Source organism: Belonocnema kinseyi, chromosome 6, assembly GCF_010883055.1.
Source record: "Belonocnema kinseyi isolate 2016_QV_RU_SX_M_011 chromosome 6, B_treatae_v1, whole genome shotgun sequence".
NCBI lineage: Eukaryota > Metazoa > Arthropoda > Insecta > Hymenoptera > Cynipidae > Belonocnema > Belonocnema kinseyi.
In genome coordinates this window covers 80,425,536-80,439,108 of record NC_046662.1, presented here as the reverse complement: position 1 = coordinate 80,439,108, position 13,573 = coordinate 80,425,536, and the positions used below count along the sequence as shown (strand labels likewise).

The 13,573-nt window shown below is 28.7% G+C and overlaps 1 protein-coding gene across 2 annotated transcripts in view; it reads right to left on the bottom strand.

Moving 5' to 3' along the window:
* LOC117174304 (solute carrier family 41 member 1-like) overlaps positions 1-6,880 on the bottom strand; it is a 35,641-nt gene extending 28,761 nt beyond the window's left edge. Inside the window, exon 1 of one of the 2 annotated variants that reach the window (XM_033363287.1) lies at positions 6,669-6,880. The gene's annotated coding sequence lies outside the window, so the exon portion shown is untranslated. Of the gene's footprint in view, positions 1-5,246; positions 5,368-6,668 lie in introns of those variants that run through there. The other variant, XM_033363288.1, reaches the window with a different exon arrangement.
* Positions 6,881-13,573: the final 6,693 nt, after the last annotated feature.

The window sequence follows — 13,573 nt, the reverse complement described above, 5'->3', positions numbered from 1 at the left end:
GGTCGGATTCGGATTCAGCGCAGCAAAAACCTTCGGGTATACTAGGTCTGGTCTCTGGTTCCGGACCTTTGTCAAATTTTGTCGGCCTGTGTTATTTATATAGATTCGTCTAAAAATACCTTATCAGTGACTTTTTGCTATCATATTGTTCGAATTAACAATAAAAATTAACTATAATTATAAAAATTGTTGAAATAATTAATTTTTAATAATTAATTTGGAAAATATAACAGCAACAAGTCAATGGCAAGATATTCTTATTTGAATAATTTAAAAAAAGATCTTATTCATGAAAAAGAGGTCCAAATAGATATTTTTTTATAAAAATTGTTCAAACCATGAAAAATTTGTAGACAATTTGAAAAATATGACAACAAAAAATCTTTGGCAAAACATTTTTAGTTCACTCCTTAAAAACTGAGAGTCTTTGTGGAAAGAAGATAGAAGTGTGTACTTGTTTATAGAAATGACTTAAATAATTAACATTTATCATAAATTCTAAAAATAAGACAGACAATATTTACAAGACAGACATTTTTAGTAAAATTTGTATACAATTGAGCATAATAAATCGGACATAAACAAACTGTGTATTTTTTAAAGCAATTGTTCAAAAAATTGCAAAAGGACAGCTATTTTTAACCAATTGTAATCATACATCAATTTTACTCATATAAGTACTGTGTTGATTTAAGCCATTTGATTTCTTGTCAAATACAAATTTTGCTTTAGCTCAAAAGAAAAATGAGCAGTTACAGGTTATAGAAGTTTTATAGATTCGTTAAAAGTAAAGCATAAAAATCAGTTAAAAATCGAACAATTAAGTTAATAACTATGGAAAAAGAAATATTTATTATTAATTTTTAGGGTCGCCAAATTGATGTGAATTAATCATTTTTGTGCAATTTCCCCCATGTTAATCTCACGGAAAACTTCCAGTTTCTGGGGCGATGTGTAAATATTAACCGACTTGGATAAGTAAAATAAGGAACATCCTGTATATTCATATTCTCTCCCAAAGCAAAGAAAAGTTTGAAATATTACAGAGTTATCAAATAGATAAACTTTAGAGGGTGAAAGCATCCCTTCTGTATCTATTTATATTTTTATTTAGTTCAATTACATGGGGCGATTTTCAAAAATGTAAGGGTGTATCTTTATCAAAATTTACTGATATTATGCGTGCTGTCTTAAAAATCCTGTGTATGAAGTAAAAAAAAATACTTCTATTTTTATATAAGGGAGGTTTTTGAGCTTTTACCTTAACATGGGTGGTAATTCTCATAATAAGAGAATATGACGCTTTTCACTGCGTTTTCTGAATTTTTTAACGAGGCCTTGAAACATGTATCCATTCACATAAATGAGCCAGCATGTCAGGATTTGTAGTAAAATTTAAAAAATAGTTTAAAGCCTGGAATTTCTGCATAAATTTCGTCCCCACGCCTACAAACCCCAAATTAACAAGCCTAACACACACAATCTTACAAACTCCACACCAATAAGCCACAAACACACGAGCTCCATATCAACAAACCCACAAACCCCTCACCAGAAAGCTTTAAACCCACAAGCTCCAAAACCACAATCTCCAAATACACAAGCTCCATATCCACAAACCTACAAATCCCAAGCTCACAAACGCCAAAACCACAATCTCCTTATCTACAATCGCAAAAAGCCCAAACCCGCAACCCACAAACTTCATATACATAAACCTACTAACCCCAAACCCACAAACCCCAAACCCAAAAGCCACAAATCTCAAACCCACCATCCTCAATTTTACAAACCAAAATACCTCATATCTTATAATACCAATTGTTTGTGTGTTGGGTGTTTGTACGGTCGTGGATATGGAGCTTGCGGGTTTGAAGTTTGTGGGTTTGCAGCTTGTGGATTTGGAGTTTGCGGGTTTAGAATTTTTTGGTTCGGGGTACGTGGGTTCGTTTGTGGTTTTGGGGCTTGCTAATTTGGGGTTTGTAGGTTTGGGGACGAAATTTATGCAGAAATTCCAGGATTTTAACCATTTTTTATTTCATTACAAATCCCGTCGTGCTGGCTCAATTCTGCAAATGGATTCGTGTTCAGCGATCCCAAAAACATAAATTATACATATTAGAATCCCAGTAGACTCCCAAAACCATTTTGTGGTCCAGTGTTATCTAAAATTTCACGTCCTCAAATGTGGTAGGTACTTAAAATATTTTAAATCTAAATAAAGGGATTTAGAAATTTATAAATGCCCAAACTAGAAAATTTAAATTTATGAACGTTTTTTTGTGGCAGGGTGGCCGTTTTCACCACATAACAAATTCCCATTTTTTTCCCGGTTCACAAAAAATTTTCACGGTTAATGAAATAATTAAAATATTCGAACTCTAAGGCTAAAAATAAGCCGAACACTTTTTAAATGGAAATTTTAATTATTTTCACTTAAAATAGTATTATTAAAATCTTTAAAAAGCTGCCATATTCTGTTTCAAAATCTTCAAGCATCTACATATTCTTATAAATTTATTCAAAATTTAAATTATTTATGACATTTTTTCAGAACTTCTAAACATCTTTTAAAATTATTCCAATTCTTCCTAACACTTTTTTTAAAAGCTCCAAAATAAAAAATTTTCCTTAAAGTCTTCCAGATTCATTTTCCACAATTTTGTGAATCTTTTTAAACATACGCTTTAAATTTATTCCTTAAACTCAAAAGTACTTTTCAATTTTCCTAGAAATCTGAAGATACTGTTTTTTATTTTTATGAAGCATTTTATAATTCTCAAAAAGCTTATAAATTTGTTGTTATTTGATACAAATATTTATGCAAAAAATACTAAATTGAAAACACTTCTTGATATAATAACATTTATTATTTATTACATCGATAATAATTACAGAAGGAATAGCGATAATCTTGCAAACATGATTGCTGGAGCTGGCAAAGGGCCATTCGTCGGTAAAGCATCAACCCAATATGTTTACTGTGTTTATATACATTCTAATATTGTCAAAAATGAAAAGAAAAAATTCATAAGATTCTTCCTACTTTTATATAGAACATTCAATTTTCGTAATAAATTAAATTATAAATATAAAAATCCTTAGAACTACAGATTTATAAACTTTGACACACTCAAACATCGGGAAAAGAATCGAATTCGAAACTATCAATATTAATTAAGTGAATTTCTAGAGAAGTTTGTATTTAAGTTAAACATCTTTCTTATTTGTTATTACACCAAACTCTCGCTTTCAGTTACCCCGTTTTCATTCTTCCTAGGACAGCTGGCTCACGCAGTTTCTCAGGGGAGTAGGACGAGAGCGGTTGCGACATTGTATATATCTAAATTTATATTCCGATTGGAAACGAGTCAAACGGCTCTCACTGTTTACGTTTCTGTCCCCCCGAAATCAGTTCAAAGACACTTGAAGGCAATCCCCGACACTTGATTGAAAGCGATAGTTTGGTGTAATTTCGCAAAAAATGCGTAGTAATTTTATACGTATAATTTAATCTAATCATAAACGTTCTTCAATCTAAACTAAAAATAGAACTCTCTAAAATTGTAAGGAGAGAAATATTAGCAATTTGTCATTCCTGAAATCATAAGATCTCTATTATTTGCACGTGATTAAAAAAATCTATATATATTATGTCTTCCCATTTATCAATAATCAGATTTTCTGCAGATTGGAAATATTTCAGCATAATGACTAATAAGTCTGATTGATTTAATCGGATTAATTAAGCCTTGACATGACGTAAGGTATTAAAAATAAAAATTGATATTATGTAGTAGGTTGGAGTAAATTCTAAATTTAACATACAAAAAATTTGTATTACTTTTTTGCTTTTTTTAAAGATTATATATAATAATAAAGAATAATAACTTATACATGTTTTCCACTGGGTTGAAATAGTTCGATTAATTTTATTATTTGCAATCGAATGATTATGTAGCTTGTGATGATGTGTACATACAAAATTCAAAATTTTTAGCATTTGAAATCGAAGATTTTGGATAAAAAACCTTGTTAGTTGATGAAATGTGAAAATAAATTATAATTATTTTTAAAATTAAACTATACATTAGGGATTCACAAGTGAATACGAATTGATTTAACAAGGTGATATGGAATCAGTTCAAAGTTGAAGAATTTCCAGGTATGAACGTTAAAAATTAACTGTTTCAATTGAAATTTCTCCGGAGTTAAACAAACGTAAGAGCCTGATTTAAACTTTATAACCTATTTTAATTTAAAAATAACTTTAAAATAATATATTCCTAATTAAAATCTTGCATTAAATTTAAAATATTGTTTAGGTCTAAAATTTGAAATTGTTTAGTGAAGTAAAGTAACCATTGCTTACATTTAGAAATATTTTATTGTTTGTATAAATTCAGCAGTTATAAATAAAATATTTAAAACTAAACAAATAAATAAACTTGGAACTTTACAATTTTAATTTTTCGATTTAACAACATTTAATTTACAATTAAAATTGTTGAATTTATATATATTATAAATATTAAACACCTATAATTTTTAATATAGAAAAAGTTTCAGCAAGCTGAGGATATATTTAGAAGGTCTGCAAAGATTCAAAGTTAATTTAAAATTTGAAATGATTTTAAATAATTTAAACATAGTGTCTACGTATGCCAACAAAATCCAGCTATTTGTTGCGAAATTTTGGTGCAAATATAACAGCCTTATTTAAAACAAAATATATTTTTGTGCAGTGCATATTAAATATTAGTAATTAGATATTAAATTAGATAATATAATAAAAATTGCACATTACAGTGAAATTCTTCTATAGCGCCGATTTTGGGGATTAAGGTGGGTGGGAACTAACTTATCCTAGTCCGCTCCGTTTTTTTTTGTTCACGCTTGAGTACTCGCCTGAGTGACAGCCGCAGCCCCCGCGCACCCCGCACAGCCCCTGTCACATCTACCTGCAGCGCGGCGTCAATTCTCGTAAGGGCTATTGAGGGGTTTCACTGTATTTGTTAAATTCATAAAATTGAAAAATTATTAGACTTAGATTTTTAATTACATTTCATTTTTTTTAACGGTACGTGATATCACGTGTTTGGTAAAAGGATGAAAAACCGCAATTTAAAAAAAAGTAAAGTAAAGAGGTATGTAAAAATATGCATTTTTAAAAATCTATACAAATTTGTACACTAAGTGTGTAGCAAAGTAGATAGCAATCTGAATGATTTAAAAAATATACGCACCTTCTTTTGGTGCAAGCGTAATTCATGAAAATCCAAATCCAAAGTCTGCACCAAGTCTAACTAAATAATTATAGTAATAAATAATTTATACTAATAAATAATTAAAATTTAAGATCGGCGCTTTTTTATATTTTACCGAAGATGTACTCGGACTGTTTCTGGCGAGAGCTGAGTAGCTTCTGATCACATAAAGAACAGAATGTATACCGGTCAGCCGTTTTACCGATTCGCTGAGGGGATATACATATACATAGGCCACCTAGAATATCTGAATATCAGTGTCTGATGAGGGATAATAATTTTATCTTTTATCGCACTTGGATGAGAAGGAAATAATTGGACAGGGAAGCTAAAATTTCTTGGAATTTTCCCTCCAGTGTGGAAGATCCACCAATTTAAAAAATATGTTTTTGCAAAATATATAGATTTATATTTAATAATTAAAAATCTATTATTAGAAGCAAAAAATATATAAGAATATTTAATTATTCTATTAGAATGTTATCGCATCTCTGATATACTTAATTATCTTCTTCAGTAACTCTTCTTATTGTATTCACAGATAAAATTTTTTTTCTGCCAATAATTTAATCAAGAAAATTTCAGCCTTTAAAGCACATCTAGCGAATAAACAAAATAAGTTTTTTTATAAGGTGCGCAACATTCTTCCGATGAATCAAACCTTTCATTTGTTATTATTTCAACCAACATTTTTAAAGTAGCATTCTTTTATTAAATAATCTTAATCTGCTACAAATGTTTACAATGTTGTTCAATTACCTGATAACAGGATTCACGATACTGTTCTTCTTTTTTACGCAAATAAAATTTAATTATTTTATAATAAACATCATTTTATCGTATTGAATAAAGTGCGTCAATCACCGAGGCGATGAGATCATCTCTGACTAAATTTTAATCATTATTTGTAATTTGTATAAGCTATTGAATTCCTTCCGTTAAGTGCCTGAACAATGCGATTTTCCTATTTCAATTACCTTCATTGAGTAATCGCAAAATAATTATTTTTAACGTAATTTATGATAATTCATTTAAATGCGGGAGTTGTTGAATACAAATTTAATAATGCACCGAAATTAAATCAAATCTTCATTATATATGTACTAGAATGCCTCATTTATTATTTAGTTATAGATTTTTATCATCACGGGAGAGCAGGGCAAATATTTTCGGCTAGCTTATACTCTTCGAAGATTGATATTTAAAAAATGGAAACAGTCTTTAATTTCTATCATTAACTATATAATAACATAGCCTGAATTTATCTTAAAAAGCTTGATCATTTTTAAAAGCTCAACATTCATTTCTGAGGATATTCGACATTTATTAATAAACCTATAAAGAATGCCGAATTTGGCGTTCGTCTTTTTCCAGAGAAAAAAATAATTCGTGAATTCTCACCTTTTATTGCCACTTTTATTTTCCATGAAGTATTCCAATTCACTGATAAATTTAAAACGCACTTTACACTGTTCACAGTTGTTTAAACATTGAAACATGTTGCTTATTTAACATTTCTTTCACTGACTGAGATCATTTTTTTCCGACTACATTTTTGTTAGAAAGTAATTATTAATTTTCACATTAAATTTTAGTCAAAATACGATTAGTTTTGAGACTGAATGAAACTGTTGAAATATTTACGTTTCAGTTCACATAGGCTTTCTATATATACAATACGTCGATGATTTAATAAGACTATATACGACGTAAATATTATTAAATTCATAGAATGGTTCAGGAAACTGTTCTATTTTTCTTTTGTTGAAATTAAATATTATTAAATATTTAACAATGTGAAAGAATTCTGCAATGTACCAGGCCCGAAAATAAAAAAATGTCTCTCAACATTATTTTTATATATAACAAGTAAAAGTAATTTGTTTTCATTTTCCTCTTTTATTTGATAATCAGGAAATTCATTATGACTAAGTGGTCGTCAGAAAGTGCTTTACCAATTTTGGGCTATTTTGTACCCGTCGCCCCAGTCGCCCTTATTTGACGATCGCAGTTCTGTTTATCCCCCCCTCCCCCTCCCAAAAAAAAGCTTAGTCTAAAATTCGATTAAAAGAGGGAAAATAGGATAATTTTCCCCATAATATTTAAATAATAGGGAAATGATTTCTTTTAAACCAAATTGATGTTGATACTATATTGAATTCAATATGACACTACATTTTTACGATTTTAAGTCGAAATATATTGCATTCTTAACAAATAGTTGAATTTTTCACCAAAAAAGATTTTCTACAAAAAAAATATAATTTACAACCCTAAAAGACGAATTTTCAACAGAAAATTACTTTTCAAACGGTAAGCTGCATCAAAAACCAAATAGTTGAACTCTTAGGCGAATCTTTAAAACTTTAAGATGAAAATACAAACTTTTTTTAAGACGGTTGAATTTGAAAAAAAAGTTAATCTTAAATCAAGAAAGATGAATTTTTAATACAAAAAGATGAATCTTTAAAAAAACAGTTGAATTTTCGAATAAAAAAAATTACTTGATCAAATTAGTCAAATTTTTAATCCACCGAGATGCATTGTCAACCAAATAGTTGACTTCTCAAGCAAAAAAGATTAAAATCCAACCAAAATTAGGGGGATTTTTGATTCAAGAAGACGAATTTCATCAAACAATTTGAAATTTGTAACAAAAAAAAGCTAATTTTCAACCAAGAAAGATGAATTTTCTTCCATAAAAATGAATTTAAAATAGTTGAATTGAAAAAAATACGAATTGTTATCAAACTTGTTCAATCAAACCCCAAATAGTTTAATTTGTTATCAAGAAAGGTGTATTTTGAATCAAATATGAAATTTGAATCAGTTAAGTTAAACCCAAAAAGACGAATTTTTCACGAAATATTTGAATACTTAACCGATGAGATAAATTTTTAAAAAATAATATCAATTTTCTAAAAATACTACTGAATACTTTTTTTAACATATCGTAAGTAAAAATTCTGCAAAAAATGGAATAGTTAAGTTTTGATATGGAAAAATCATTTTTAACTAAAACAATACACGAATTTTCAAGCAGAAAGTTAAATTTTCTAGCAAAAAGATAAATTTTTTACAAAAAATATTAATTTAAAAGAAAATTATTGCTTTTTGACGACAAAAAGAAGAATTATCTACAGATTAGATAAATTTTAAGGCCAAAAATATGATTTTTAAATAAAAAAAGTTAATTTTCAATCAAGCAGTTAAGAAAGCGTGCGTGTGCGGATGTATGAATAGATTTCAGACTTTTTGATGACACGATAATTTAGAAACGGTGACAGATGAATTCATGAGATTTAAATGGCTTATTTTTACCACTAATTTCTCAAAACTGACAAATGGATTTCTAAAAATATTCATTGCTTTCTTCTAGCATTTCATAATAATTTGAAAATGGACTTTTATAGTAAAACTTTCTATATTCACTTAATTCAAAGTAGATTCATGAATAGAAACATTTCCTTTGTTTCAAGACGAATCGATCGAACAATAATAATAACCCATTATGTTATTATCTCATATAAAAAAATTTCTCACAAAATATATACAGTAGAATAATCTTAATTAATAAAGAGCTATGTATTGGTAGAATTGCTTGATAATGAAGTGATGAAATAGATTACCAAGGCGGAAATATATATAGTTTATATATAGTGTGAAGTATTACATATACATAAAATTAATTTGTTTTATATATTTTTTCTATAAAAGAAATAAATATTATATATAAAACTTTACACAAAATATAAACTATATATAATTTTTCCGCCTGGGTATGGGCAATGTAAACTACCCCAAGTGCGAAGTCACATACGGCCCAACATTGACCCATAGTCGGCAAAAATATTGCCGAAGCTCGGCTGCCATTATCGCGCCATTGACGGAATGATAACTATGGCCTGCGCTTGGCAACCAAGGTTTGGCTGCCATTGTCGGCCCAACACTGGGTACCAGTATTGGACCAAACCTGGCTTTCATCATCGTGTCATTGCCGGATTGATAACTATGGCCTTGACTTGGTAGCCAGGGCTTGGCTGCCATTGGCGGCCCAACACTGGCTACGGTCTAAGGATATGACAAAAAAGATATTTCAAAAATAAATATTAATTGATTGCGAGTACTTTGAATATAAACATTAATGGTCCTGTTTAGGCTGAATTTTACAATTTTACATTTTGAACATTATATTACAAATAAAATTTCAAACGCTACGGGGTATCGAACCTACATCTATATACCAAATTCTATCGCCTAGCAGTCGGGCTGCTGCTAACCAGTCCGCTAAACTGACAAGTTGAAACTCTGTGAAAAAGCCATCCTCATAAACTGCAGTTCAGAAAAGTTAAAGAACCAAATTTTAAGCTCTCTTTTTCTAATTATTTATTATTATGTGACGTTGTGTAAATGTAAAATACACGAAATGTTAACAGGAATATTAATACACTAATTTTTAAATAAATAATTTAAATCGATTACAATTTTTCTTCGCGTAATATTTAATTTTTTTCATTTGTAGCCTGTCATTGGCAATGACAGGAAAAGTAATTTGTATAAACATTAACAATTTTTAATGACAGAACTTAACAAATTTCATCGTGAACTTTGACAATTTTTCAATAAATTTGTTTTATCTTTCGTATAAGATTTGTTTATTAGGTGCTAAAACTAAGACTTGGTGAAACAAAGTGCCGATTCTGGGTCAAGCATCGGTGGAGAATCGGCAAATATAAATAGCCAATATAGGCTGCCAGCACTGGCTCACCACTGGGCCGATTAAAATGCTGATATTGGCCTAATATCTTTAGCCGAACTTTGCCTGCCAAAATTGGACCAACGCTGGGCCGTGTATTCAGCTCCGGCAATTCGTTCTTGGGACGTCTTCTACAAGGTGTATATAGATTTTTACTTTCATAACATTTTAGTTTTGGTTATATTAGTTTTTTCATTATCGTGATGTATTAAGTTCTTCAGTGGTACAGTAGAATGTAACAGAATTCTTATGTACTTATAATTATTACAGGTGGACTTTTTTTAGAATTTCTCTTTTTCCACCCACAGTTTTGTTTATTTGTCCAAAAAGAATCTTTTCCGTATTTGAACAAAATCAGTTAATATTTAGGGGTCGCGCAAAGACCATAAATGTATTCGATTGATTTAACATGTGGGAAAGTCAGCTTTTTGTAAATCTAATATTTAAACGCGATGATATGCTACAAATAATTCCGTATATCAGAATATTGTTCAAAATTCCTTAGAAAATGAGAATCAATCATACATTTTTCGGATAAGTGACTTCAAGGCATTTTTAGGGGTCCCCAAAGAAAACATAAGGAGTGAAAAACTTTAATTTAACGTAATATTGCTGTTTGATAATGTTTTTTGACAGTTTTTTTATAAATAATCATGAATGGGTCATTCGAGAGTACTCGGACATCTGTGAATTAATATTCTATTGTTTTAACCATTTTAATTGCTTAAATAATTGTACAATTATTTAAATAATGCGTGTATGTTAACTGAAAAATGCTGGAGAATTATTTTATTTTATAAAATTTTAGACAGGTTTCAATGTTTTTTAGTGTTAACTTGTTTTGTAAGAATAATTGTTAGAATTAATAAAAATGTTGCTTGGTTAAATATTTTAATTTTGTCTTGTTTAAACATATTTTTAATACTACATTGTTTCTTAGGAATAATATTTAATCTTTCAATAAAAGGAAATAAATAACTTGTACCAATTAAATCTGCTGAAGAATGAAAAAGAAACGAATTTTGCCCTCTCTACCGACAAAAAACACATAAAATCAGTGAAATAAAATAATTTTTTGTAACAATTTCAATCTGTTTGAAAAGTTAAGAGTATTTTTTAGAATATAAAATAGTTACTAAAAATATTTCAATCATTTAAAAAAAGGCACAAATAAGACAATTGAACAAAATAAAGCTATTTAAATAATTTTATGGGCTAAAATATTTACAAGGGCTATTAGAAAAGAACTTGGTACTGAAAAATACTGAAAATATTCGATTCTGTCGAAAATTCGGTAATATACAATTTTTCTTTTGCTGTATTTAGTTAAACTACATACTTGAACAAACCAGCATTATTCAAATAAATGTGAAATTACTTGAACGAATTATTTTATTATTATCATTGATTGAAAAACTCATAAATTCTAGAAAATACATTCACTTCACGAATTATATAAAAAAGGTATTTAAAAAATTAAAATTGTTTAAACAATAGAAACTCAGCTAACATATACTTGGGTATTAGAGAGTCCTAAAAAAACCCAATGTTTTTTCTTTAAAGACGCAACCCCCTGAACTTGTTCTGCTTGGTGAAAAAAGAAATGAAAAATTTTATATTATTTTTAAAATAATATGAAACCGTGGCCCTCGGGCCTTAAAATGTCCCAAAATGACTAAAATTATTAAATAATATTGATTTTTTTCGTGTAGAAATTTCCCCGGTTGGCCCGGTTGGCCCGGTTGGTTCTAAATAAGCAGCGATTTCAATGTAAATTAGATCCTACTTTGACGCTAAAAGTGTCCGAAATCGGCAGGTTCTCTATAATCTCACACCAATATCGGTGAATAAATATAAGTTTTGTTATTTATCAGAAAAATTAAATAATATCTGTGATATAAATATCAAGGATATTCGCAGTTATTTTTTAGACATATTATTAATAGAATTCTTTGATTATGATGCTAAAGCATAGTATATTTAAAAATCCGCAAGTACTAAGAGACGAACCCGAGATCGCACGCACGCACTGATTATTTAACAAACGTCTAATGGCCTAACCGATTCAACTAACGGGACGCGTTAGGAAGTCTTCGATAAAAATTATTAGCACTTGTCCAATAATTGAAGGTCCAATATCTTTTTAAATCCAAAACAATTAATTTAATAATTACTTTTTTAAACCTTCTGTGTCGTTAAATATTTGAAACGATTTTCGAAGAGTTTTTAGAAGTTTTTTTTAGAAGTTTTCTACGTTATGCGCTTTAAAAGAACATGAGGCTACATATTTGAATTTGATTCTGTGTTATTTATTACTTAAATCAATACAATGTGAAACTTGCTGATTTTAATAAAAATATCTTTTTATTTCTTTATCAAGCAAAGATTTTTAAAAAAAGTCGCTCAGCTTCATAATTAATCCAATTAAACTAAAAAGTACAAATATTTAGTTCAAGATTCAATCTCATATTCATCAGGAAATAAGTTTGTATTAACAAGAACAGTACTGGTTTTATACCCAATTGTCTCGTCTCAAAATTCGAGATGAGTTTTCAATTATTTTTCATACATTTGACTGTTCTTATTTTCCAGTAAATATGATAAAAAATTAAAACAGTTAACATTTTCTGACAAAAAGAAATGCTGTTTCCTCCTAAATCAAGTGGTAGACACGTAAATCGTAATATTCCTCTAAAAAAATGTTTCAGAAACTCTCAATTATTATTGTTTAGTAATAAAAATAAACAAACCATCGGAAAAGTGGTACTGTTCCTTGGAAAAAAATGATTTTTTCCATAATATCATTTTGCAAATAAATTAACCGTAATACTGTAATAAAAATTTAATGACAATCTGTGAATTTAATTATAATTATTTTATATATATTTCAATATATTTTTTTAATTTATATTTTATACATAATTCTCTAGGAGTTAAAGGTTTAAAGCAGTGGCCATAAGTTTAAATAGCCTCAAAGCAGGCTCTAATAAGGAGCTGCAACTTCAAAGCAGGGTCGAAATTTCGACTCGGGAAGCGGCAAAAACTACCTTTTATAGCGGTTAAAATATTATACGTATTACAAAATATTTTTTTGTTTTTCTTTATCTTGAGAAGTCATTGAAATACCGAGAAATCCAGAGGATGGTATTATTATATTTAAGAAAATTAACATTAATAAATGATTTTTATCATTTTAGGAATATATGAGTCTCTGGCAGGACGGTTAACATTATTTTAAACAAAAAAGAAAAATGTGCATTTTATTCACCAAATGGAACATGTTTAAGGGTTGCTTCATAGAAAAAACGTTGAGGTTTTTTAGGACAACCTCCTGAGATTTTTTAATTTACAACGATCAATGATTATCTATAAAAAATAAACATTCAAACAGCGGTAATAAACTGCAATATTACGTAAAATTCAAATTTGTCACTTATGAGGTTTCCTTTATGGACCCATAAGAGTAGTTTAAAGTCATTTACCTGAAAATTTTATAATTGGTTCTTATTCTTCGACCAATTCTGAAAAACATAATGAAATACTGGAATTA